This window comes from Aptenodytes patagonicus, chromosome 1, assembly GCF_965638725.1.
Source record: "Aptenodytes patagonicus chromosome 1, bAptPat1.pri.cur, whole genome shotgun sequence".
In the NCBI taxonomy this organism is placed as follows: Eukaryota; Metazoa; Chordata; class Aves; order Sphenisciformes; family Spheniscidae; genus Aptenodytes; species Aptenodytes patagonicus.
The window spans coordinates 4,660,031-4,685,587 of NC_134949.1; positions in this window are offsets into that span (position 1 = coordinate 4,660,031).

Here is a 25,557-nt window from a genome sequence, read left to right on the forward strand (position 1 = left end):
GTTAGGTACAAGAGGGCTGTGTAACCAATATATTAACCAGTCTTCTGGTAGACTTAGAGGCCTAAGAGTCAAAAGGTTACACCCAAAGGACATGCCTGTATGACAATAAATAAACCATGGCCCTGAGGGTGAATGGCACAAAGTGACTCAACCATAGAGACTCTTTCTGTCCCCTGTTGCCAAATAGTTTTGCCTCCTCTGCACTGTTCACTTTCCACACATACGTGCTGAGTGTCCTTTGAGGCGCTCTAGAGCATGTTGTCTTGCCTCCTGATGCTGCTCAGAAGACCATAGGTCTTCCATAGATCCCGAATCATATCTGACAATATCTGGTGCAAATGTTATGGGTACTCCAGGGTTTCACTCCAGGTACCAGATGTTGGTATGTAGCCAACTGGATGAAGCTCCTAGAAAGTACAGTCACTACTATCAAGAAAGCTGATTGGTGGGCCAAATAAAAGTGTCTGCTTTAAGGTGAGCTGAGTAGATTTTTAGAGGCCACTGACAACATTGCTAGACCCCCATCAACCACAGTGGGACTTCACAGGTCAACACGTAAACACCTAAATTTGGATACCTTAATCTGTGAACTAAATGGGGAAGTAGGTAGGTGTAAAGAGATTTTGACTGCAGATACGCTCATTTCTAGCTCCCTGTCCTGATGATTGCAGTGTGTGTGTCAATTGGTTCTCATTGGCTTTGTTAAAAAAAAAAACAGGCTCCTTGGGTTTCTTCAAGATTCCCAAAGGAAGTTTTAGTTCATTGGCTCTGGATATCATCCTACAGTGTCTGAATACTGGTGCTACTGGTTGGGTCTTGGAAGGGATTCAAAGGCAGCACAGTACAAGAAAACTTCACAGGTCTTGGCATGTTAGATAGTGGTGGGTAGTGGGGTTGCTTAATAAAGCAGTTCAGTTCAAAGTGAAGGTAGAAGGAGTGTAGGCTCATAGATCATAGCACACATGCTAGCCCAGAAATGCCAGGGTATTTCAGTTGTCATTAAAACATGCAGGTACATGAATTATTGGTAGAACTAACCATCCTGTGATGCCTGAGCACGAAGCCAATAGAGGCAAAACACTTCCAATTTTTAGCAAGTTTGAATGCTTTGGCAAATTGTTTAGCTTGGAAGTTACTGAAAGTCATATTCATTTAATTAGCCTTCCAGTGTACTGGCAACAGGTCTAGGAGTTTATCTGCACTCAGACCCCCTCCACGATAGGAGTTTTTCAGGTCCCACACATTGAATTTTGGAAGCAACTTCAGGAATTATGAACATGAGGGATGGATTGTACTTGTCTAAGTCATGCAAGATGTGGGTGGGCTCTTGCTCAGCTAGCTTGCACAGCCAATTCTTGCCAGTATCCCTCACATCCCACCTGCCAGCCCAGGGCCGGGCTTTCAATAGGGCACAGTAAGGTTTTTGACATAAAATCTGGATGCCTTAGATTCAGAATATCATTAAAGGATTCTCAGTTTTTAGGGGATGAGAAGTTCAGCAAAGGACAGACAGAGGCTCTGGGTGCCATATTCAGACCATCATTTGTATGTGCCTATATACCTCAGAACAAGAAACTGATGAGTGATTTGCATTACCCTGGTCTGCACACCCCGAACCATCAGTACTGTGAAGTGCCTACAGTACCCAAATTAGGCATCGCAGTAGAAAGTTTGGAGATTATTAGGACTATATTCAAGTTCTGTGGCACTTGAAAATGGGCACTATGATTAAAAGACCTGATTTGATTTTCAGAGGGAAGCAGGGAGGACTTGACCTTTCCGGTGATGTTATAATCTCCTTTCTCTACTTTGGGATGTTTGTGAGATAGAAAACCTTTCTAATTTTTTGTACATGGTAAGAAACTCCCTCCAATGAAAAATAATTAATCTTTCATCATAGCTCATTTACATCTATCTCACTAGCAGCCCAGGAATGCTGGTCTAAACAGAGACAATCTCAAAAAAACAGACAGGTAGACAGGGGGAGAGGCAATGTGGACTTCATTTTAGACATCAAAGTAGTTGTTAACTGAGCAGTTCTATTTATAATGTTGGTAGATTTTCAATGCGCTTTCACAGAATGAGATAGACAATTAAAGAGTGGAGGTTTTATGTCGATGAGTAAGTAAATGTTTCATTTCTAAAATGATTTGTCTTAAATGAGTTGCTTAAGGTTCTGTTTATAGTCTTGGAGTGTTGGAGTACTGTCACACCTCGGTTGGTAACATCTGCCCTCAGGGGCTCGAGGGAATAGCATCTGGCCATGTGGTTTTTCTGTCCAATAACTTGTTAGCACCCTTTGCTTCCCAAAGCAGTGCAGTGTTTTTTCTGAGGTCCGCATTACAAAAAGCAACTTTAAGTCCCACATCTTTAGGCCGTTTCGGCCACAGGACAAAATCCTGAATGACAAGATTAAATCTTTTCTTTTTAATTTTTATTTAATTTTTACAGGACTTTTTCTGCACTGAACAGCAAGGCTTGGGTTTGTGGAGTAACTCAGGGCTGGGAAAATAAGGAAACTGGGCTTTCATGGTCCAGGTATTGCCAAAGTGGGAAGATGAAGGAGGTAGGACACCATGGGGAGAGAGAGGAGCTGCTTACAGTAAAGCAGCTGGGTGTAGTTCTGGAGAACAGGGTTTTGCCACACGGTTTCTTATGTGGCACCTTTCCCACCTGGGGAAATATAACTAGCCCCGTCTGGGACTAATTAGTCACCTGGTGAAGGAAAACAGGAACTATAAACTGATTTAAGAGTCCTGCCCTCTCTTGCTGTAACATTCATCCAGCAATGACTTCAGACCCACTATGGGGAAAGGGGAGAACTGCTTGCAAGAAACACTTCTGCCTTTGTTTATCCTTGGTGGCCTCAAGGAATGGATCAGACCGACCTGGGGCAGCATCCAGGCTGCCCTTTTCCTCCCTGATGCTCATTTCTGCCAATACAAGTATCCTGCACTCTCATGTCCCTCAGTCCCCTGAATGTCATAGGAGACATTTCCAGAGCACCAACTTCTATGATTCCTGAAGAAAAGCCACTTTTTTAAAGAGCCTGTGTCCATCACTCAGAGTGGTGACGATGAGTTTAATGACATGGGTCCCTAAATGCTCTGGATCAGAAAGCAAATAAAAGCGAATACAGAATTGCTCCTTGGTAAAGTCTCACGTTGTCCTTAAGGTAATCTCAGAGTCTGCAGAGATGGATTCCCTCTTTTTGAGTGATATCACCACCATCATCTCAAAGTCTTTCTGTTTGAAATTGTAACACAGTATTGAGATATACGTTGATTATTTTAAGGACAGAAAGGAACTCAGGTCCGATGTATTGAGCCTTGTATGTTGAACACAAGACTCACAATATAGCTGAGAAGAACGGGTACTGAGGGGAAGAGCAGCATGTTATGGCTAACAGTGGCAAACAATAGATACCTCAGAAAAAAGCTGAGTATAATCATGTAGTGACTCTTCCTGAAACACCCTCCCAGGTGTCAGCAATTTGCATCTGGACCAGAGGGGTTGCCTTTGTATTCAGTAGCCCTTGTTTTTTTTTTCTTCTATGAATTTCTCTATCTGCTCATTGGACCTGGGTAAGCTATCGGCAAAGGTCTGTCACTCTTGCCTCTGGAGACCAACACTGCAGCTTCTGTCCTGCTGTGTATTTTCACCTGCCAGGTGCTTCTGGTAAGGCTGGTCTGGTATGCATGAAGCAACAGCCTTGGATATGAGGAATCACAGCAGTGGGAGAGGCTTTACTGCAGGGCTTTACTGCAGCTGGGGTATATCACCTGGCAGTGCCCTACACTCAGAAGAGGTTTGCTTGAAGGTATTTTCCCAATGACACCTCGGATATGGGAGACCTGGCCCATGGGATGTCTTTCTGGAGACCAGCAGCACAGCACCAGTTACAGAGTTTCACGTGGAGTTTATTCACCACTCCTGTTTAGGTGGACAATATGAAGCTTGCTAGAGGCATGATTCTTGGGTGAAGTGTCTGCAGTAGGTGGCAATGGCCTCTTGTCCTCTCTCCTTCTCCTCCCGCTGCTAACCCCAGCTGTGCCCATACAGCTTCCAGGGCTGGTGTAGTGTGAACCAGACAGCAATCTGGACTCTGCTTGAAAAAGCAGTCTGTCCCACGCCTCTTCTCCTTCCAAAAACAGCACCAAAGCAGGAATGAAGAGTGAGGGACCTGGATGCAGATAAGGGTGGGTGCTGTCCCTAAGAAAACATGTGTGGAATCACTAAGTTGTTTACTTAATGTCTTTATGAATTTGGAAGACACTCCCAAGACACTCCCTCCACGCAACCCCACACCTCCCTCACCTCCTTTTCTTTGCACATGCCTAACAGGAGGTTGGCGTTGACCCCAGCGATGCACAGACCTACGTGGGGTGATTATACCAAAGAAACATTTTCACCCCTCTGAGGCCTTTCTTATACGTATGTATATGTGTGCCACACCACAGCCAAGGCAGCTGAGAAACTCTGCCCAGATCTGGAAGGCATTCCCACTCCTTCTCCCACCTACCCACTGCCCCGTGCATCCCTCATGCCCTGAATGGCAAAGTGTCTTGCTGAGAAAAGCCGGGGAGCAAGCTGAGGTGCCACTGGGAAGGCTCTGCACTGATCCTCCTCCGTCTTGCAAACCCAAATGAAAGGCAAGGATGCTTCCTAAAACAGCCTCTCAGAAAAACGGGTTAAGCCAGGAGGTAGTGAAAGCCACATGAGAACTACACAGGTGCAGCAACAGTTTTTATTTGGTAAATATCACCTCCACAGCCCAAGAGGAGGCTCATGAAAGAAGATGCCTCTTCTGCAACTAGGAAGAGTGTGGTTAGGAGCACTTGCCGAGCTAATAAAGGCTGTTGAAGCTTCAGCTTCCGTTGGTGGTTAACCCCGTGACATTGCTCCGCTCCTCTGAAAACAGCACCTGACTGATACACAGCTTAATTGTGTGTGATATAAACACATTTTTATCACACTAGCCTGCCGCCGAGCACGCAACTGAAAGGCGTTGCTTAATCAAGCAGGGGGTAATTCGTACACAGCAAGACAGAGTTGTGAGCTGCTGCATAATACAGTGCGCGGGTTGGCACGAGTAATGCGGGCTGCCCCTACCCGGTGAGCAACTGCTGGAGCGGGTGCAGGGCAGAGAGCTGCGATGCGATAGGAAAATGATCGCCCTTGCGGTTACAAACCAAAGCTTGCTGACCTGTTTCCTAGCAAAAGTATTCATTTTATGGTTTGGTGCTTTTCTCTGTCTCTCAAGGAGGGGCACTTGGATCTAATGGCCGAGATGTGCAGCTGTCGGTCTGTCTGAGATGAAGGCTGGACCCTGGCTTTGCAGCAGAGCCACCTCGATCTGCAATGCCCATGTTTTCTCCAGGCCAAGGCTCCACAGGGAAATGCAAGCTGCAGAGCAGGACGGGGCCCTAAGCACCGAGCTGATTTCTGCATTAGGAGCTTTTTTACATCACCAGCCCAGAGCCCTTTTGCATCCACAGGACTGATTTCTGAGCAGCCAGAAATACACTAGCAAAAACCTCCCCACACCTTGTGTCCCTGCTCTAAAGCTGCTTCACAAGCTCAAGGGCTAATTTTTTCTCCTGTTTTCTTCCAGGAGTAAATAATGTCAAAATCAGAGGAGGATGTCACATGGACCTGGGCTACCCTACCGCATGGTAACGTCCAAAATCACCATCACATCCTCTCCTGAGCTGGGAGCAGCTGTTCTCTCTCATCCACTGTGTAACCCCAAGTAGCTACATAAGGGGTTTGCCAGGTTCACTGTCCATAAATATATCACTGTTTTCTCCATCCCTAAGCACTATTAAACTGTATTTCAAATACTGAGGGAGATGAAGGAAGAGTCTGCAATGATGCAGTCAAGTTCCCACATAAAATCTGTATTCCAAGAGTTTCTCCTTCTGTAAATGCAGGCCTCCGTGAAGGTATTTTATTTAGGGTAAAATATGTATATTTTTTCCTTCAGAATTTTATTTGTCTGCAAAGCATCACACACACCCCCATGGCTCTGTAGGCACACTACGATTTTAATATTGCTTTGGTTCATGTTTCACTCACTCCACATCAGCAAAGTGGAGTGTACAGAGTTGCAGCCCACTTCCAGGCTGGTAAACAGCTCCCTGGAAGTCCTCCTTCATCTGGGCCAGCTCTGCTCTACAGAGGTCCAACACAAAATGATGATGTTTAAGACTGCTCCCATGGAAACCCAGCAGAAATTTTCTCCTTACTTCACTAAGGCAGGATTGGGCCAAGCCTGTCATATGCTGCAGCGGATCAAGGCTGATCCTTCTTGACTTTCATTCCTCACACCTTCACCCCAGTGGCCCCATCCATCGGCTGTGACAAACATCCTTTCCCCACCCCTTCTTCCTCTCTCCCCTATCCTCCTCTCCCTGCCGACCTCCTTTGCACAGCTGGGCTCGTCACAACGCTGATTTCTTCAGGCATTAATTTATGAATGGTACAGGCAGCGCTTTGGAAATTTACCCCTTCGTGCCAACTTCCTGCTATGTGGAACACCTGCATTTAACAGCAGAGAAAGAAAACAACCACCACAGTAAACCTTGGGTAAAACTGGTTTCAATTAGGAGCCTTAATTGCTATGAAAATGAAAGGAAACAAAATGGGATCTTTGCTTATATGAGCTCTCCTCCTTCTCTCCCCCACCACCTTTTTCATTCCCTCCAGCCTGGGTGAAGCATCGCATCTCTTCAACGCCCACCCAGGCACTCAGCATCCCCACAAGTGGGCCTAGTCTCCAAATCTGTGCCATCTTTCTCATTTGCCCTCCTCACAGGATGAGGCAAAATCTCAGCCACAGACTCTTACGGCTGCAATGGACCTTCAGACCGTTTGGGACTACTTCTTCTGTATTCCAGGCTGGTGCATCTCAACCGGTTATCCTCACACTGAGTCCAGTAACTTGTTTTTAACTAAATGAAAGACCCAGAGACCTCAATTTTCCTCCTTTCTTCCCCTTACCAGTATTCCCCCGGGTTTGGGATGTCAGCCATCATACAGCCAATGTAGCTGACTTCATGACTGAATGGAGCTCAACAGGAGGCTGTGAACTTCCACATGTGTTTTTTCCCTCCCCCTATTGCAAATATTCTCCATGCAAGAAGATTGAAAGGTGCAATTTCCCCATTTTAACCCAGATCCACTCAAGGTGCGGTTATTTTCGTATTTCGATCAACACAGTTTCGTGTCTTTTGGCAGAGGGAGCACGCTGCCGTATGCAGTATTGTGTCCGCAGGTGTTATGGCCGCTGCCACACTAAGGAGGTGAGAGGAGACGGTTTGGACCTGTCACACCTACATTTCATCATAAAAGTGTTAATGGATCATGCCAGAAAGTCTCTGCAATCTTTTCAATTGCTTTTACTAGATGTCATTTTGGACATTCTTGGCACCAGCATGGCCCATTTGTGCCTCGTTTCTGCCTCTGGAGAACTGGAGGTGGGTTATGTACGGCACTTGCTCTCAGCTACAAGGGTTTGCAGACTCCAGTTTCCCCTGTCATTAAACTCGAGATTCAAAAGCATGGTGTTGCTGCCCTGAGCTGGCAGCAGAGGACGTCGGACTTCCCACTCTACCAGCAGGAGATCCTGGTGATGACAGCCATGTGGCAGCGGGGTCTACAGCTCTTCCTCTTGGCTCTCTGCATAAATGACTACTAGACTCAAGTGGCAATGGGACCTCCCACACATGGAAATGGTTGAGGTTCAAACCTCAGTGATGCCATCACCGTGGGTGACCCCAGGGTGCCTGGATTTGTCTTTCTTAGCACTGTTTCTGTTGTTGTGCCATATGCAAAGACATATATACAGTAACCAGATGTAAAAAAAACCCTATGTGATTGCACTTACAGGTGTTATTGTAAGGTTGTATGGTTTGCTCAACAGTCATGTTGCCTGTACTCTCCTTGTAGCAGGAACTGCTTCATGGAGTGCTTTGTCCTTAGCGGCCTGTTATGTCCTGGTTGCTGCTGTTTATCAGCACAACCTGGTGAGACCAAAAGTGAAGATGGATATTTACCCTGATGAACATTCCCCTAGAAGAAGCCAGGCTGTCATCACTGGAGTGAAACTGTGCTCTTCCTTAGCTGATGTCAGTGCAGGGCCTTGAAAACAGGTAGAAGAGCTCAAGTCCCATCCAGCAGAGATGGGTTTCAGCAAAATTTAAGCATGTAAGGAGGGACAGTTGACTTCCAGTAGGGTTGAGGAGAGAGCAAGCAGCCTCCTGCGATTCATGCAGACATTGAGGGGACTGAAGGACTCCCCCTGTCTCTGCCGACTGACTGCAGTAGGGGGCATGGCCCTTTGTAATTCAGGTGCTACAGGTGGGCACTGAGGGCTAAGGGATAGAGCTGGGTTCCCTATCCAGCAAACACACAAGCCATTGGGTGGATTGCAAATCCCAGCTGTGTTTCTTCATGCCTATACCACCATCAGCTAGAGAAAAGTGTATTTTCCCTCCCATGCCAGTGAACTTTGTTTTCAAGGAGGCAAAATGAGACTTGTGCGAGGTAATCAGCACGAGAGTGCCACCTTTCTCACAGCAAAGCCACCTGTCAAAACCCTCCTGCTCGCGACACAGCCACGAAGGCAACGCAGACAGAGCTCGATGGAGCACTTCCCCGTGCAGAAAAGTTTATCTGCCGTTCTCCTGTAGTGCTGGGCGTGTGTGGTAAAACCGAAATCTTTCTCAGCGCAGCTGAAGGACGTAGCTGTGGTTGCTCTGCAGAGAAAGAAGGGATCGGCACATGTTTGTTCTGGGGGAGGTCCCGGTTTGCCTTGCACCATAGCTGACAGGCACGAGAGCTGCAACTCCCATCCCTGCTGTGGCCGGGACGCGCTGAGCGCTGGCGTGCAGCAAACGGCGGCCGAGAGGCACATACCTTCCTGGCTGCGACCTGCCCTGACGACGGGGAACCGCATCTCAGTTCCTGGTGTGGTTAAAGCTGCTACCCCCATTTGCTATGCCATGGCTCCCACTTCAGACCCGTCCTTCCCTTCTCGCAGTTAATTTCCTTATATGCTTTAGCAAAGGTGGGACATGTCACGCTGGGTTTCGAGCAGAGCCACGCCGGGGAGCTGGAAGCCAGACTGGTAAAAGGAATTGTTTGTGTGATTATTTGTGATAAGGATGAGGCAGTTCGGCAGTGGGCACAGAAAAGGAAACAAAATAGGATTTTCTCCCATCCCTGCTGCAGATTTTTGTGGCAGCTTTGTCCTGCCTTTTGTCCTTGCTGGGAGCTTCAGTTTCTCCACCTGGGAAATGAGGAGAGATTGCATTTTGGGCCAAGCTACAGGCGGCCACTCACTGTTGTGGCTTGGGTTAAGATTATGTCATGGAAATGGAGGAGAAATGCAGATTGTTCTTATTGCTGAGTGAGCGGGCCTTAGCACTCGTGTTTTTCATGCATCAAAACCAACCATGTACTTTCAGTGTGCACATCTTTCCTGCGAGGGTAAATGGATGGGACTGGAAAGGAATTTTTGGGTCATCGAATTGAGTCCCTTGCTGTGCCTGCCAGTCATCTTGTCTACTCCTTCCCCTAACAAACTTTTCAGGTTCTTACCAACACGCACTGTTTTTACCCAAAGCTGCTCCAGACCCAGAGTACTTTAAAGATTAGCCACACTTTACCACAATTACTTGGGAGTGGAATGAAAGAAAAGCAAAACAAGAAAGACTGAAAGTCAAATTTTTATGGGTCTTCTTGTGAGTAAGATGTTTTCTATCTGGACAGAGGTGGCTGCACCACGAGAAACAGAAGAGTGCAACACTCAGAAAGCAAAGCCAGAGCAGCCACGTCAGCTTCGCTGTGGTGCACCAAAGGAATCGCTTCGGATTATGCAAAGACCTGCATGTTTTGTTACATGAGTATGCAGCTGGGTGTACGTTGCCACCGGGCCACATGCAACCATTTGAGAAGAAACTCCTTCCTACAGCCAGGCTTGCAATGTGCAAAGCAAACCAGCTCCAGGGCTAGCTTCAGCATGGGACCAACCCTGATCCCCACATCAGTGGCAGTTTAGCTCCCCCCTCGTTTGGCCCTTTGCAGCCAAGTGTTCCCAGGCCATGTCTTTGCAGGGGCCCTCAGGAAGGTGAATGAGCAAAGGTGTGAAGTCAATGTGCGCCAGCTAAAGACATTTAGCCCTTGTGGGGATGCTCTCATTCAGGAATGAAGTCGCTTTACATTGCTGTAATCCTCCTCTGAGGATTAAGCACTAAAGGCATTTTAATCCTAAATGAGAACATGCACATGTGCTTTAATTTATGGGCACTGACTTCACACCTGTAGTTAGCTGACTTGCCTTCACTTTCCTTTATGTCCCTGTGTAGGAAAGCTCTAATGAGATGCAACTGGAATTTAGGTGATGCTGTGGCTATTAGTTCTCCCTTTGAGGTTTCTGTGGTTTGGGTTTCAGTGCATTCCTTGTGTTTTGGGTTAGGTTTTTTGCCCCTTTTTGGCCTTTTCAGACACCCTTTCAGTTGTAGTATATACACGTTTGTTTAGAAGATTCTCAGATGGTAGAATTTTACCCTCAGAGAAACACATGATTTTTGGCCATTGAATCCTGTTGGGGTATGAGGCAGCCTCCACGTGTGGCTTGGATTGATCCTTTGAGTGAGAGGAGACTCCCTTTAAACACATGCTTCCCTCTCATAGAGGCTCATAACTAAGTGCTCAGCTAAGCTACTTAAGCTACCTTGTTGGTCTCCTAAGGCTCTGTCTATAAACATTGCAAAAAGTAATTTTCTCTGAGTGTGGAGACTAGGCAGATCAGACAGACACCTAAATTTTGGTAATACAACAGTTCCACTGTGCTGGGCTGCTTTTTTGCTTCCAAAAAGGAACTCAACCATGGTATGTGTAAGGGGGAACCAAGACCACCTACACTGATTTTTTTCATCAGCCGTAGCTCTTCCACTCTGAAGCGACTAGACAGAGTGAAATGTGGGCAGGATTACGTTGTGCTAATACACCAATAGCTTTCCTGGCTGGGAAATTCTGCATTAGACTTCTAAGAACATCAAAGAACTCCCATTACCCTGAAAGTTAATGTCTATGGGGAGAGGGACTTGGACTCACTGCTGCCAACCTGATGAATTTGTCAGAAGACACCCGCGCCTTCCGATGCAGTGGTGCCTAACAGGCAGGGTGTTGGTTTAGGACACCGGGACTGGGGACAAAGGCACATCCCCTCATCCTGCTGTGCTTTGGTTTTCCCAGCTGTGAAATAATATCTATTCTCTTTACTTTGAAACTGCTGTTGACACTTGAAGAATCTAAGGTCCTTCAGGAGTGATGATTTGAAGGAGGCAGTAACTTCATCTTCTAGATAAGCCTTTCTTGCTCTGTTGACTACATGGGAAACCAAAAGAGACTAACTTTTCTATTTAAACATGAGATTTGTTTAGTACTAGGCCCCTTACTGGGGTTCTGGGTAAAAAAGTGGATGTTATTATAATAATGATAATATTATTATTATAACGTGCTCAACATGATACTTCATTGTAGAGTAAGTGGATACCCCCTCCCATTTGTTATCATCATTATTTACTAATTATTCCTGTAGCCAAAGGTGTTTATTGCTTGATGGAACTAAAAAAGGAAAAGGGGCTTGAAACTGCCTCTCACTCATAATCACTTTCATCCACTAAAAAGGAGGGAAAATAGCCAAGATTCTTTGCTCAAAGGATTGCTTGTTTTTCATTTTGCTGTTGTTGCTGTTGATTACTCTGTAAAGTCTTTATGGCAAATATAAAATGCCCTCACCTACACCCTGATACCTGGAAATCAGTACAAACTGGTCAACTACTCTGAGCTTTTTCAGTAGCTGGCCCTCTTCTTTGCAATGTATGAGCTGTTGCCAGATTTTAAGCATGTGAGTGGTAGTGCCAGAAACAGTGGGCTTCATCTGCACTCAGAATAAGGTGCACCCTTTCAAGGATTTTTTTTAGAATGGGTTGCTATTTATTCCTAAATAATCAGAAAATTTGAATAATATTGTTCATCTGCAATTCTCAAAAAGCTTTCTAAAAGCAGCAGAAAAGTTTAATTTCCACATGAAAACATGCTCAATTACACACCAGAGAAGCAGAAAAACAAATGATCTTTAAACCACTGCAAGATGTAAAAACACACACTCCCTTCATTAAAAGGTGCCAAAGCACTTTTCAAGTGACCCTCAGTCTTTATGGCTGAAAGCTTCCTAGGCCTCGAGGCATTTATATATGGACTTTCCCCAACTTGAAATGTCTGGCACTTTCATTTTAAAGCAATAATTAAATTAATATTTAGGGTAAATTTTAAAGTGACATGTTGCTATATTGCAGGACAAGCTTCAGTACTGCAGGTGAATGAGAACATGCTGTTGCGAGTATCATTTTTCTGTTCTTTGTGTCCAACTTCATTTAAATCATAGGGCTCAGCAGGTCTCAAAACAATTTACAAAGGAATTACAATAAATTACACTTATGCCCTTTTCACAGAGGAGGAAACTGAGGCAAAGAGAAATGAAGTAACTTGGAAAGTGTATGCAGCAGGTCTGTTGCAGAGGCAGGCAGGATTCAGCTCTTTGGGCTAGTCACGGGTATCATAGTGTATTGTGCAATGCTACGTGCAAAATGCATATTCTCTCATTGTTATAGACTAAATCATAAGAAAATAATGAAATACATTAATGTAAACTAATTGTGTACCTTACCTTTTAAGCAATATGGAAGCTACTTGGCCCCTCACTACAAGAAGGACGTTGAGGTGCTGGAGCGTGTCCAGAGAAGGGCAACGAGGCTGGTGAGGGGTCTGGAGAACAAGTCTGATGAGGAGCGGCTGAGGGACCTGGGCTTGTTTAGCCTGGAGAAAAGGAGGCTGAGGGGAGACCTCATCGCTCTCTACAACTACCTGAAAGGAGGTTGTAGCGAGGTGGGGGTCGGTCTCTTCTCCCAAGTAACAAGCGATAGGACGAGAGGAAACGGCCTCAAGTTGCGCCAGGGGAGGTTTAGATTGGACATGAGGAAAACTTTCTTTACTGAAAGAGTGGTTAAACATTGGAACAGGCTGCCCAGGGAAGTGGTGGAGTCCCCATCCCTGGAGGTATTTAAAAGACGAGTAGATGAGGCGCTTAGGGACATGGTTTAGTGGGCATGGTGGTGTTGGGTCAACGGTTGGACTCGATGATCTTAGAGGTCTTTTCCAACCTCAATGATTCTATGATTCTATGATTCTATGATTCTATACTTGGAGACCTTCTCTTCACACTGTAATAAGAAAGATGTTGCAAAGATGTTACAAAGTAAGAAAACTCTGTGTTTTTTAAACATTTTCTAGATCTTTGAGCAGTGTGACTTTAAAGTATTTACCCACAAGCGTGGGGCTGGAAGTGTGCTGTCTTTTGTTCTGTCTGAGGCCAAGGTTTCATACAACCCTGGGACTCCCACTCCCTGAGAGATACCGCGAGATTCAGGCTACCATCAGGCTGCAGGAAGCAGAATACAGTTGTTTTCAGCAGTGCTAGTGATAAAACTACTGATTTGGAAAACAAATCTAATTCTTCAGTCCTGGACCAAATAAATCCATCGACAGTATAAGAAAAAAACCCACAACCCTCACCTCCATTCTCTGTCTTTATGCCATCTCTGCCGTTTAAGGGGATGAATTCTGCTCTAGCTTGCACAGATGTGTTTCAGGGGGTAAAGATGTGTTTAAAGGGAGGCGCATTTTTCATGTCCTGGTGAATTTGGCCTCTAGGTAGCAAATTCTTCCCTCTGTTATTCTACTACAAGCTCATGCGCTTTCTGGGGCAGGGAATGCCTTGTTGTTCAGTGCATGTAAAGGGCTGGGTGCACTGCGGTTCTGGGCCAGGGTTTGGGGCTCCTAGGCACTACCACATGCTGCATAATTAATATTAGTAATGAATAATAATAATAATAATAACAATAATAATAATAATGGCTGAATACGAGTGAACACTATAACCTTGCCCTTGGGTGCCTGAGTAGGAAACACGGGCCAAGGCAATTCAAGAGAGACACCAACAACAGAGTTACTTACAGCAGTCCCGGCAGCTGGCTTTCCTAATAAGCATTATAAATGTGGCTGGGAGGGGGAGGCAATGCACAGCAATTTCACATTGCTAGGCTCCACGTACAGGGCAGTGTACCATCACCGATGGACTCATTTCAGTCTTGACTGGAAAACCAGTGGGAATTACTGCTCCGGAACATTTTTCATTGAAGGGAGAGCAGCCCCAGAAGCAACCTCTGTGAGTGGCACTGGGGTGTAAAATGAATTGCAAACAACTATTGCTTTTATGTCTTCTATACAAATGCTTGAATGATGAGACTCGAGCTATTATGGAAGGTTGCTTTGTGGTGCCAGCCAGTTGTCTATCACTGGGATGATTAGCAGCTCTACCTGTCACCTCTTTATTCAAATGAAAGGGATCCACTTCGATTCTGGCAGGTTTCTCTCGACCCTTAATTTGTTGAGGGGTACATCCTGAAGGGGTGCTGAGCATCTCCACCTTCCAGTGATGACTGCACTTCTCTGAAATGAGCATCCCCTTGAGAAATTATAACAAATGAATGATTGGAGTTTGTATTTCTTGTTCTAGTGTTACTATTGCTATTCTGCCTTCGTACCTAGGCCCCTTCTTGTGGTTTCAGAAGGCTGTTTGATACCTGCAGAGTAGGTACCTGGTCTTCACGTCACTTCTTCAGCATGGTGTTCCCAGTGCAGAAAGACATTTTGATAGCACAACCTGTCCTTCCACAGCAAAGTCCAGGACATAACACTGGCAGCTTAGCACGTATTTAAGTCCTCTGGTAAATAAGAACAGACTGAAGCTTTGCACTCAGAAAGAAAAAAGGGTTTGGCCACATTTCCCAATGACAATGTTTCTCACGGTTTCCGTTCAGCCTGGCGTTTATTGTCTCTCCTGGGAAGACCCTTGAGCGGTGGCAGCAAAACAATTGTCGGAGTAAGCAAATATTGTATGGATAAAGGGCTTCAGCATGCCAAGCCAAATCCTGCTCACTTCCAGTCTACTGTAAACTCAAAGAAACTCTCTTGACTTTGGTGGCATTGCGGTGAATGCAAAGCCCAGCTCTGCAGGGCCCTTCCCAGTCGTTCCTGGAAGGGTCAGCTTCTGCTCTGAAATCCACCACACCCCTGCTCTTGCCAGCAACCAATTCTTAGGTCACAGCCATTAACCTACTGCTACTGCCTTTCAATTAGTATTTTTGCCCCATCTCCTCCCCCCTGGAAGGCTTTTCCTGAACTTCACTCCTCTGATGTTTAGAAATCTTCTAATTTCCAGCCTTACGGCCAGTTTGTTCTTGTGCCAACATTGTCCTTTTGCTTAAATAGCTCATTTCCCTCCGTGGCGCTTGCCCACCTTCCCCTCCCTGCGATGTATTTATAGAGAGCAATCATATCCCCCGCTAGCTCAGCACCTTCCAGTATAGGTCCCTGGCATCTGTCTTACAGACATGGCTTAAAGTGCTTCCTCTGTGTCTGAACGCAAATAGAGTTCCCACCCTGTTCCAAACATGGTGCTTGCACATGCTGGATCTGGTCCAAACGGCCTCTGGATTGCCTATATACTTAATTTAAATGGCAACAAAAATAAATCTCAACCCAAGTGGCCTCGTGGGACAGGCTCTTTGCAAAAAATGGAGATCCGTGTCCTTCTCCCCAGTTCCCCCGGCATGAGAAAAAGGGCAGCTCTAAGTTGCTGAGACTGGATTCCCTTCTCGCCTCGCTGCTGCTCTCCCCCTGCCCTGCTCCTGGGGTCTCACTGGGGAGGGGAGCCCCTGCAGTGGTGCTGATAGGACCGGAGTTGTCTGGCTGCCAGGGTGAATCAGAACAGCTCTGTCTCTAACATCCTGCCGCCTGTTAATTAATGCATTAATGAATTACCTTCTAATTCCTATAATCATCCTTATTTTTTGGGGTGAACAGGCTTTCAAGGTTGCCTAGCTTGCCCAAGGCCACGCAAGACGTTAGTGGCAGAGCCAAGAAAGAAACCCGGGTGCCGTGACTCCTGGGATGGGCTGTGCTCACCAGGCAGTAACGCTCCCTTCGTGGCTGGGCCAAATTGCTTTCCTTTTGGTAAAACGTCCTACACGCCATTTCCTTCACACCAGCAAATGCGCTCGGTGCGACGAAGCACCTTTTTTTTGCCTTACAGCAAGACTAGAGAAAAGCGTGTAACAAACTGAGATTTGAAGCTGCCTTCAGCAGTTCCTAATCTCTGCGAACGTTATACTCTTTGTGGTAAGGAGCTTGGGGAGCTCTCCCTGCCTTCTTTGTGAAGGCTGATACATGGAACTGGCAGGGTATTGTTTTCACTTCTGAGTTGAGCTCGCCTTCTGTACGCAGATAAAAGTTCCTTCAGAGTCAATAAGAGTTTTGCTGAAGTGCGTAAGCCCGATTTGTTTTTAACTTATATGTTACTTCACTGACATAAACAAGTTCAAACTAGTGCTAATGCTATACACAGCCAGCACAGCTACTGCAGAGGGAACTGGGTTGTGATCTGGTTAGTGCATCGCTGGGAGAACTGTTCAGGTCTGATGATCAAATGCCTGTTTTTCTGTAGTTAATAAGAAATGGACCTTTTTTTTTTAATTTAAATTGTTCACACCAATATGTTTTTATCTGCACATCTAAGTTAAAAATAACCTCCCAGACCTGCATGTGTTAACATGAGTGGGATTCTTTACAGTATGTTTGATATTATCGTTATTATTTATTGCTATTTTACTATCACTATTATTCAGAGTTCATCACAGAGGTAATATTTCAAGACAAATTAGGCGGAATTTATACTGACCAATTTCATCCTAGAGCTACTCCATCATCTTTGAATTGACTCATCTTGAGATGGTTTCATGGACTTTGTATATAAAGTGACAATTACGTTCTTTTCAATTTCCTGTGTAGTTGTTGCTCACCAGCGCAGCCTTTCTACTCGCCAAACGAGAATCTAAGTAACAAAACTATGCATGTAGTTTATTATACAGATTCATTCTTCCAATGCATTAATGTTTCCTGTGAGAGGTGGAGGACTCTCAATTTACACCGACGGTTATGGCTTTTGGGTGGGAAATTTTCACCAGAAAAAAAACCCTTTTGGAAAGAACCTGTACATTTTAATACTTTTTTTTAAATTTGAAAAATTTGAAAATTGAAAAATCCTACAAAAATCTGGAGTGGCACCAGCATTGCTGAGGGGCTTGCCTGTTCTCTGCTTATGACTAAAATTGAAAGTGATCTCAATTTTATATTAAAGATTATAAAACATGGAGAAGTTTGACCAGGTTCTACTCTGTATTGCAGAAGTGGGACTTCAAAAGTCTTGTATTCAAGGGAAAAACCAGAACCGTAAAGTCCCACCTCCCAAATGCAGAGATTTTAATTGCTCCAAGGTCTGCTGAGCCTGCAGCCTCCTGCCCAGAAAAGCACTGGTCCGGGGCGATGGGCTGAAAAGTGCTGTTCTCACTGCTTATACTGCTTGCGTGAGAGAAGGCATAAGAGGGCTGTTGGGGATTTGTGGAGAAGAGGCTGTGGAAGTCCTAAAGAAAGAGATCAGAGGAGGAGGCAGAAGGGAGGCTCCTGCCTGGTGGTATGAAGATTGCTGATTCAGGGCTGCAGCCCTTGCAGGAGTTAGTGCACTCTGCGGTGCGAAGGGAGCCAAGCCACTTATGCAATATTAATATTAATAACTGCTTTGCACTTCTATAGTGCCTTTCATCCAAGGATTTCAAAGCGCTTTACAAACATTAATTAATTAAGGCCCATAACACCCTGTGAGGTAATGCAAGTAGATATTACAGCTCATGCAGAGGCCAGAATTGCCAGCATTACAGGTATAATCCTCTAGCAAGAGTTAACTTATTCTTGAGCAAGCTTTCTTACTTATAGGCATAAACAGGCTTCCCTTTAACACTGAGCATGTCTTTTTTTTTTCTCTTCTTCCCCTTGATCTGTCAGTCTTCACACAAGCAAAACTCCCACTACAAGGCAGCCAAATGAGGTGAATGAGCAGTACTTCCATCTCCCAGCTCACTGCTTCCTCTTTGATTGTCTGATAAAATTGTAGGATATCGAGAGTCTGCAGAGTTGTGTCACATATTAGTGTCCTGCTTCTGTGGGGTTTCCCTGTTCTAAATATACTTTGCACCAGGGAGATTAAAAAAGGAAGTGAACTAAAATATGTTTTATGGCACCTGCTTATCAGATGACCTCCAAACAACCTGCAGACATTAGCTAACGTAGCCCTCGTCGCAGCTGGTCATAAATGTCATTAGTGCCATTTTAGCCAGGGTTTTTTTAACCATTTCCAACTCCTGTATTTCAGGGCTGAGGTGGGAGCTGGTGGGGAAAAGGTAGACCTGTTAAATTTGCCTCCCTGCTTATTGCAGCCGCTCATTTAACTCCTGTCTTGCACTTTCTCAGCTCAGCATTTGCGCCCATCCCGTTTTCAGCCTGCCTTTCCCTCCATTGAAAGGTGCAGGTCATGGAGCTGTGGGGTGCTTTGTCATCCAGCCCTGTCCGCTCTACATGGGGCCGGAGCCAGGGCTGAGCTGAGGTCCATGCCATGCAGCTCTGAGTGCACCTACAAAGGCCTCCTGTCCCGAAAAACAGCGTTGAGCGCACGCCGAGACCTGGGTTGGCATCGCTGGCCGCGCTGAGGCACGTCGTGCAATTAAATTCACTGGCGCGTGTCCCTCGGTGCGTCCTGGCAGGAGCAGACCTGGCCAAGGGGAAGCCAGGTGGTTGGAAAAGCCACATTTGGGCTCTTATATTCCAGTGCTCTCACACACACCATGGCCTGCAACACACAGAAAATTGCTGTTTATTGTATGGGCAAGAAATACCCATTTTTCTGCCATTAACCCCTCTCCCACCCATCTCCCCTCTCCCTTGTGGGACTGGGTGCTCTAAGTAACCTGAGATGGAGCAGAGCTCTCCTGATCCGAGCTCTCCGCGCAAGGGGAGCGTTATATCTGTCCTGCACGGACATTTGGGTAACCGCTTGCTACGGCTGGAGACGAGCAAAGGGACCTTGGGGGGAATTAGTCCAGTGAACTACTTCTCCAGGATTTGCCCATTCAGTCGCATTCTGAAACTGCACAGACATTAGCTAATTAATGTGGTGAGTTCATTAAACCAATTAATTGCATTTCTTTCTGTGAGTGGGCTGGGACTATCAGTCATCTTCATAGAGTGCAGTTTAGGGCGTTAAAAATATTCTCTTCATCAAATTAAACTTTATTAAATAATAACTCCTTCAAATTCTAGGCTAGGAATGAACAACGTCACTGTAACCACAAGAGCTGTTTATTGCGCATAAACTTCTTTTACTGCCCTGCCAGCTGTGATAAAACCAATTCAGATGCATATTCTCAGTACAGTAAGCACTTTCTCCCCTTTCATAGTCTTGCATTAACCCAAAGACTCCGTCCTTTTGTGCAAAACTCCCACTGAAATCAATGGGAATTTTGTGTGTGGAAAGAATGCAAGGTTGGGAAGTTATACGTCCGCATGTTGGCCAGCAAAGGCATTGTGCTTGCCACAAGGGGCTTTTTGGCAGGCAGCAGAATGTTTTGCATTTTTCAAAGACAAGCAGAACTAAAGAAACACTTAAAGGCAAAAAAAAAAAAGAAAAAAAAGAAAAAAAAGTTTTCTCTTTTGCCTCATTTTGATTCTGCTTAATTCTAAAGTGAGTCTGAAAATACCTCTTTTTATTTTAAAAGAACTTTAAGATTTGCTTTTAAAAAAAACCCCTTTTTTAAGGTTAAAAAATATCTTCCTTCATTTTATTGAACCTCTTAAAACTCATGGGCTTATCTGTTAGAAGGTGTCTTTAGCAAGACTTTTTTTTCCCCTCAATGTTTGTTAGACAGCAGAGTTAAAAGGTGCTAAAATAAAAAAAAAGGACATTTTCTCAAATAATTCAACAAAAATCTTTTGGTTTTAGGTCTTAATATCTAAATTTCTGTTTTCTAGGTCTAATTTAGAAAAAAAAAAATTTTGGGAGCCTTGTTTTTTGGCTAGAGGCACCCCAGAAAATTTCTATTATAAGATATGTTGAGCACCATGCAGTGAAAACCAGGTCTGCTTCTTGGCACGGACATTTAAAACCAAAGTCACTCAAAAATCATTGTATTTTAGTAATTTCCCTTCTGTAATTTAATCCTTGAAGATCTACTTGATGTTCTTTTATGGCTGCCCAGGAGCACGTAAAAGCAGCATTTCCAAAGATTTAGTAAGAATAAAGGACACGAATGTCTAAGTGCCACTGCAGGTGCCTGGATCCGAAGCCTAGATCTTCAGTCCCCGCTCAGCACCTGCCCCTGTCGTGTGATATCTGGTGCTCATCAGGTCCAAGAAGAGCTCCAGGCGGCCCTCCAGCATCCCTTGCAGGACACCACCTCACATGGGGCTAAGGAAGGAGGGACACGTAGCACCCTCTCTAGTTGAGGAAGGACAAAACCCTTGGCCTACCTCATGGGCAGTTTCTCCAACTACTTGGCAGCTATCTAACACTGTACTCAACTCCATGTGCACCTACCCGTTGAAAAAAAATCCTAAGTTTTGGCTTCTTGCAGCCTTTGAAAGAACTTAGGGGAAGAAATCTGTTGGAAAATTGTGTCTTCCCTTCCTCCCGCCCCCTTGTTTTCCACATCACGCTCCACAATTTTACAGGAAATCTTAAAACTGCTCAGCGAGTCAGTTTTTTTGGCTGATCTATTTTCAGCCAAAAGTGTTTCACCTCCCCAGTAAGAGCTGAGTAGCTAAACTTCTGGTTTTGGATTTCTTTCTCAGTCTCAAGCACCTAAAATGCAGGCATTGCAGCACCTAGCTTGTACATATCTCAGTCCTTTCATTAGGTCTAGCTCTTAGCTTTGAGGCACTTTCAGAAACATCAGCCTCAGATGGAAAAGATCTGCCCTACTAAATCTAGGATGCTTAGGTCGAAACCTAGTAACACAAAGATCCTGCTTTCCAGCTTGTTCAACTCATTATTCCTCTTATTAATTAAATTAGGGCAATTTATATCAAACTTCCTAAGAGTAAATTGGAGACTCTTGGAAGAACTCCAGCCAATTAGAATGATAGTTAAAAATAAATTCATATCTAAAAGAGAAAGAAACCTGAAAGACCACAGCATGCCACAAAACACTGTAAGAACTTGAAAATAAAGCTGCAGGGAAGAAATCAATTGCATTGTGGCCAATATTAATCTCCCATCAATAAATACCATATCTTTCACTGCTTATGGTAATTGCCCCAGTGATTCCCCTTAAAGTGGTTCTTGAGTACTTAGAGGGCCCATTGATAGCATCTTATCAGGTCTCAAAGAAATGGTGTGAAAGCACAAATAGGAACTGCGGCCTAGTCTGAGAAAAAAATGTGGTCTTTAGAATGTGCTGATTTGACAAAAGGTTGTTGTTTGTCACAGACATTAGTTTTTATCTGCTTAGTGGATAATTCTTCCAGAGGGGACTCTTCAGCATCTCTCTGACGCTGCTGCTCAGCTCAACATGAGACGGATTTTCCAGTAAAAGAAAGTATTGAAAACAAACGGGCCCAGACTCCAACTGCTGCTTGAAATGGGCTTTTTTGGAATCACAGTCTGGATGCTTTGGGGTGGCATGTGACTTTGCATGGGTTCCTGCCTGAGGGCTGCTGCTTTCTTCAGCCTGAAAAATGACAGGAAGGAGTTCGTGCTACTGTGAAAGTGTTGCCGTAAAAATAGTTGTCACACTGAAGGGAAGTGGGCTTGGTGGTTTTTTTCTCTTGGAAAGTGTTCTGAGTCAGAATTAACATCCATGAAAGCTGATTGCTGACCTTAATTGACTCTTGGGAAGTAGGCACAATGTCACATTTGTTGAGTGCAAAACAGCTTTCACAATCTCCATTTGTTATCAGGTCCATCAACTCTCCTGCATGGATTTTAAGAATTATCTAGTTGAATCTCTCCTCATGCTCCCTTTGCAGCCAGGACCTATATATTTGGCAAAATATATAGGCCGGATCCTGCAGAAAATGCATAAGTGGCCATCAGTGTGGAGTGAGCTGTTTGGGTCTGGCAATTTTGCATGCTTTTCACAACTGAGGAATCGTTTTGCCTGCACATTTTACCAGTTGCTGGATGACCCTGCCTATTTTCTCACCGTACAGCTCAAAAGATGCTTAAACTGCCTGTATGATATGTGTCAGGAGGTATTGGCCAAATATGAAAAGATTTCTGGGAGTCTGTTCAAGTTACACCATAGAAAGTCAGGCAGCAGAAGAGATGCACATAGGGATTTTTAGACAACATCCTTTGACTGCATACATTGAGCATAATCTTGTGACTATTACTTATATATGTATGTGCTACTCTTCTTGAAGACCACGCACAGAGTTTGACATCCTTGTGTTCTCTCACCAGTGAGAGTTATATTTTGCTTATTATTTAGATTTCCTTAGGCTTAAGTGGCATTTTCTAGATTTTACAGAAATGTTCCAGAATTTATCCCTTCCAAGGTGACATATGCTATTTGAAATTAAACTAAAAGACATCTCTTTGATGTTACTTTTCATTCTAAACTTAGCCATCGCATGCCAAAGCCCCAGTTTTGATTGAACACGTCTTTCTTCGCTTTTGCAAGTATTTTTTTTAAAGTAAAGATCTTATTAAAAATTAAATTTTCATTGCCCTGTAATGTATCAGCAAGATTACACAACTCTGATTTACTGTTAGAATCGGAAATTAACTTCAAAAGACAAGAAATGGAAAGTGGTGGCTTATTCTCCCGTGGCACATTACAGCAGTAAGACAGAGTGATATAGTGATATCAGAAATGTATTTTCCCTTCAAATGAAGAAAACGATATCAATTCATTTCTCACCTACATATTTAGTTGCATTTCAGGACATTTTTCTACCCTAAGTAAGCATCTGGGACAAGTCACAAGCTGGTATTACTATTGTAAAAAGTGCCGGCAGATAAGAAGTTTCACTTTTCTGCTACCTCTGATGCCAGCCATTATCCCCGATTATACATTTTTAAGCTAAATGAGGCAAAGTATTGAGTGTTTTGGCTTGCATCCCGCTGTGCATTTAAACCCACTCTTGACTACAAGCAGGAGTGGTCCCACTAAACCCGATTGTATGCCATAAAGGAAGTACATGTCGAATTGCCCAACTGGGTCTGTGCCAGGGTGCGGAGCATTCTGAGGATCCAGGCCATCCCACAGTCATCTCAATGGTTTCTGAGTATCTGCCTTAAGTCATTAAATTTTTTGAAATGACATCTCTGTTGTGGTATGTTATCCCTCCTTCCTTCATAAAAACCTTTATTGAAGTTTCAACTCTGTCCTTAAGGCCTGATCCAGACCAGGATAGGAGGCACTACATTCATAGCAGCTCTTGGAGCTGGCTGAAGTCATCCACGTGGGTTGAGGTATCTTGTTGGAAGAGGCCCTACTCTTCCTCTGCTTGGTTTTAGCTCTGTGGACTTTTTTGAAGGGGTGACCTGGAGAAGAAAGTAGACAGTCCTGAGTGATTCGCCAGCTGAGAAAGTTTTGTCACTTGCCAAAGGTCCTAACACAGGACCTTAAACAGGGCATTTAATGCTTATTCCAAATGTGACAGCTCATCACAATAACTAACTCTTGGGCACATGTGCCCAGAATGGACCCCAAACTCAGTGTTAGGACCTCAGATCAGTATGTGAAGAGCATTTAATGCCTTAGAAAAGTTATCCCAAAACCCCACACTGAGCAGTAAGTGGTCAAGAAAGAAAATGCAAAGTGGAATTGCCTGAATCAGTGCTGCAGGAAAGTATGGCTGGAACAAGTAGGCCCCAGGCTTCTCCTGAGCAGGTCTTCAAAGGACTGAGCAAAGCCAGCTTTGTTTTCTCCCATCAAAAAATGCAGTCACCAAAGGAAAAGGAGGAGCCTCACCATTTATGTTGTAGTCCGGTGGTTAAAACCACTTGCCCAAGAAAAGCAAGACGAGTTCTCGGTTTGCCTCTGCCTGGGAGGTTCAAACCTACGTTTCCCAATTGCCATGGGAGTACCCCAACCGCAAGACTGCAGGTGACGCTGGGTGGAGAAAGCATTTCTGCATTCCTTGGTCAAGCTGTGGGACTGCGCAGGAAAGACGAAGAGATTCCCACGACCCTTTGTGAGGAGAAAGGGATGCTGGGGTTCTGGGGCATTTCCCCTTTTCTTTTCAGTCTGACATCCCTTTATCTAGATGCAGTATGAGGTTTGGCTTTGGGAAGGGGGAGTGGCAATTCTGGGAGTGAGTCAGGCAGGCATTTAATGAATAAAGGGTCTTCTACAGATTTATACCTTCTACATCCTTCAAATCTCAGTCCATAGCTCTGTAGCGCAAAGAACTCATGCAGCAAGAGTGGAAACTGAAACTTAAGACAATCCTCTTTTTAATTTCTAGGGCATGGAGTTATGCTCTGCTTGCAAGTCACCTTGGGGTACCACGGCTCTTTCATTTCTTTCTCTGTACTCATCAGCATAGCTTGAATGAGGAAACAAATGCTTTCTCCTCCCCTCCTCCCCATGCCCCACATCACCCTCACCTGATAACTTGGGGTTTAGGATGGTTTCATGGGAAATGGAAACTCTGAACCCCTGGGGCTGAGGAGGGCCCAGAGCCCACTGTCCCACTTCCTGGGTGAGCGCTTTAATCCTGAGGTTATTACAGGAGCGGAGGGCACTGGCATTGCCGTCTCCTCCTCCGCCAGCTGCATTTAAAAGAAGAAAGCAACTATGACTGTATTCTTAAAGGGTGTGATCCTGTGAGTGAGAGGTAGGTGTGTTCCCAACATACCTCCAGGATTGGGCCCCGCAGGGGACTCCGGTGCCACTCTGCCTCGCCGTGCCGGATCACAGTGGTGCTGCCCAAGCCAAGCCAGGAGGCATCCGACGAGCTGAGGCACCTCCAGGGTTAGATGGTGGAAGGAGGGGCTTGGGGATTGTGATTTTTTTGGATGTTGAAATTCCCCCAAGCCTTTTCTGCCAGGTGTCATCAGCAAGCATTGAGGTCCTTCAGGAAGGGCAGCCTCCGTGAAGCCTCTTGATGGAGACGTGGGCACCACCAGAGAGGTTTTAGTCCCACCTAATACCGGAATCCCCCCCCGGGATATGGTCTTCTGTTCACAAACCATAGAGAGAAGCTATGGAGGTGCCTTAATGCAGGGTCCTGATCACGTGGAACAAATATTGACCTGAACTTATGCTTATTCACTTAAAATGACGTGTGGGCTTCAGCATATGCTTGGGCTTAAGTATATGGGCTTAAGCATTGGGCTTAAGTATATGCTTGAGTGATTAGAGACCTTAGACAAGACAGCTTTGAGACCAACAGCAAGCAGCTCAGCTGCCATTGCCAGCTCATTCCCTTTAGACTTTAATTGCTTAGTGAGATCCACCTAACGAAGGGGCTGCAGCAGTATATCAGGCAGGCTAAAGGCAGTTTACTGGGAATTACCTCTCGGGGGAC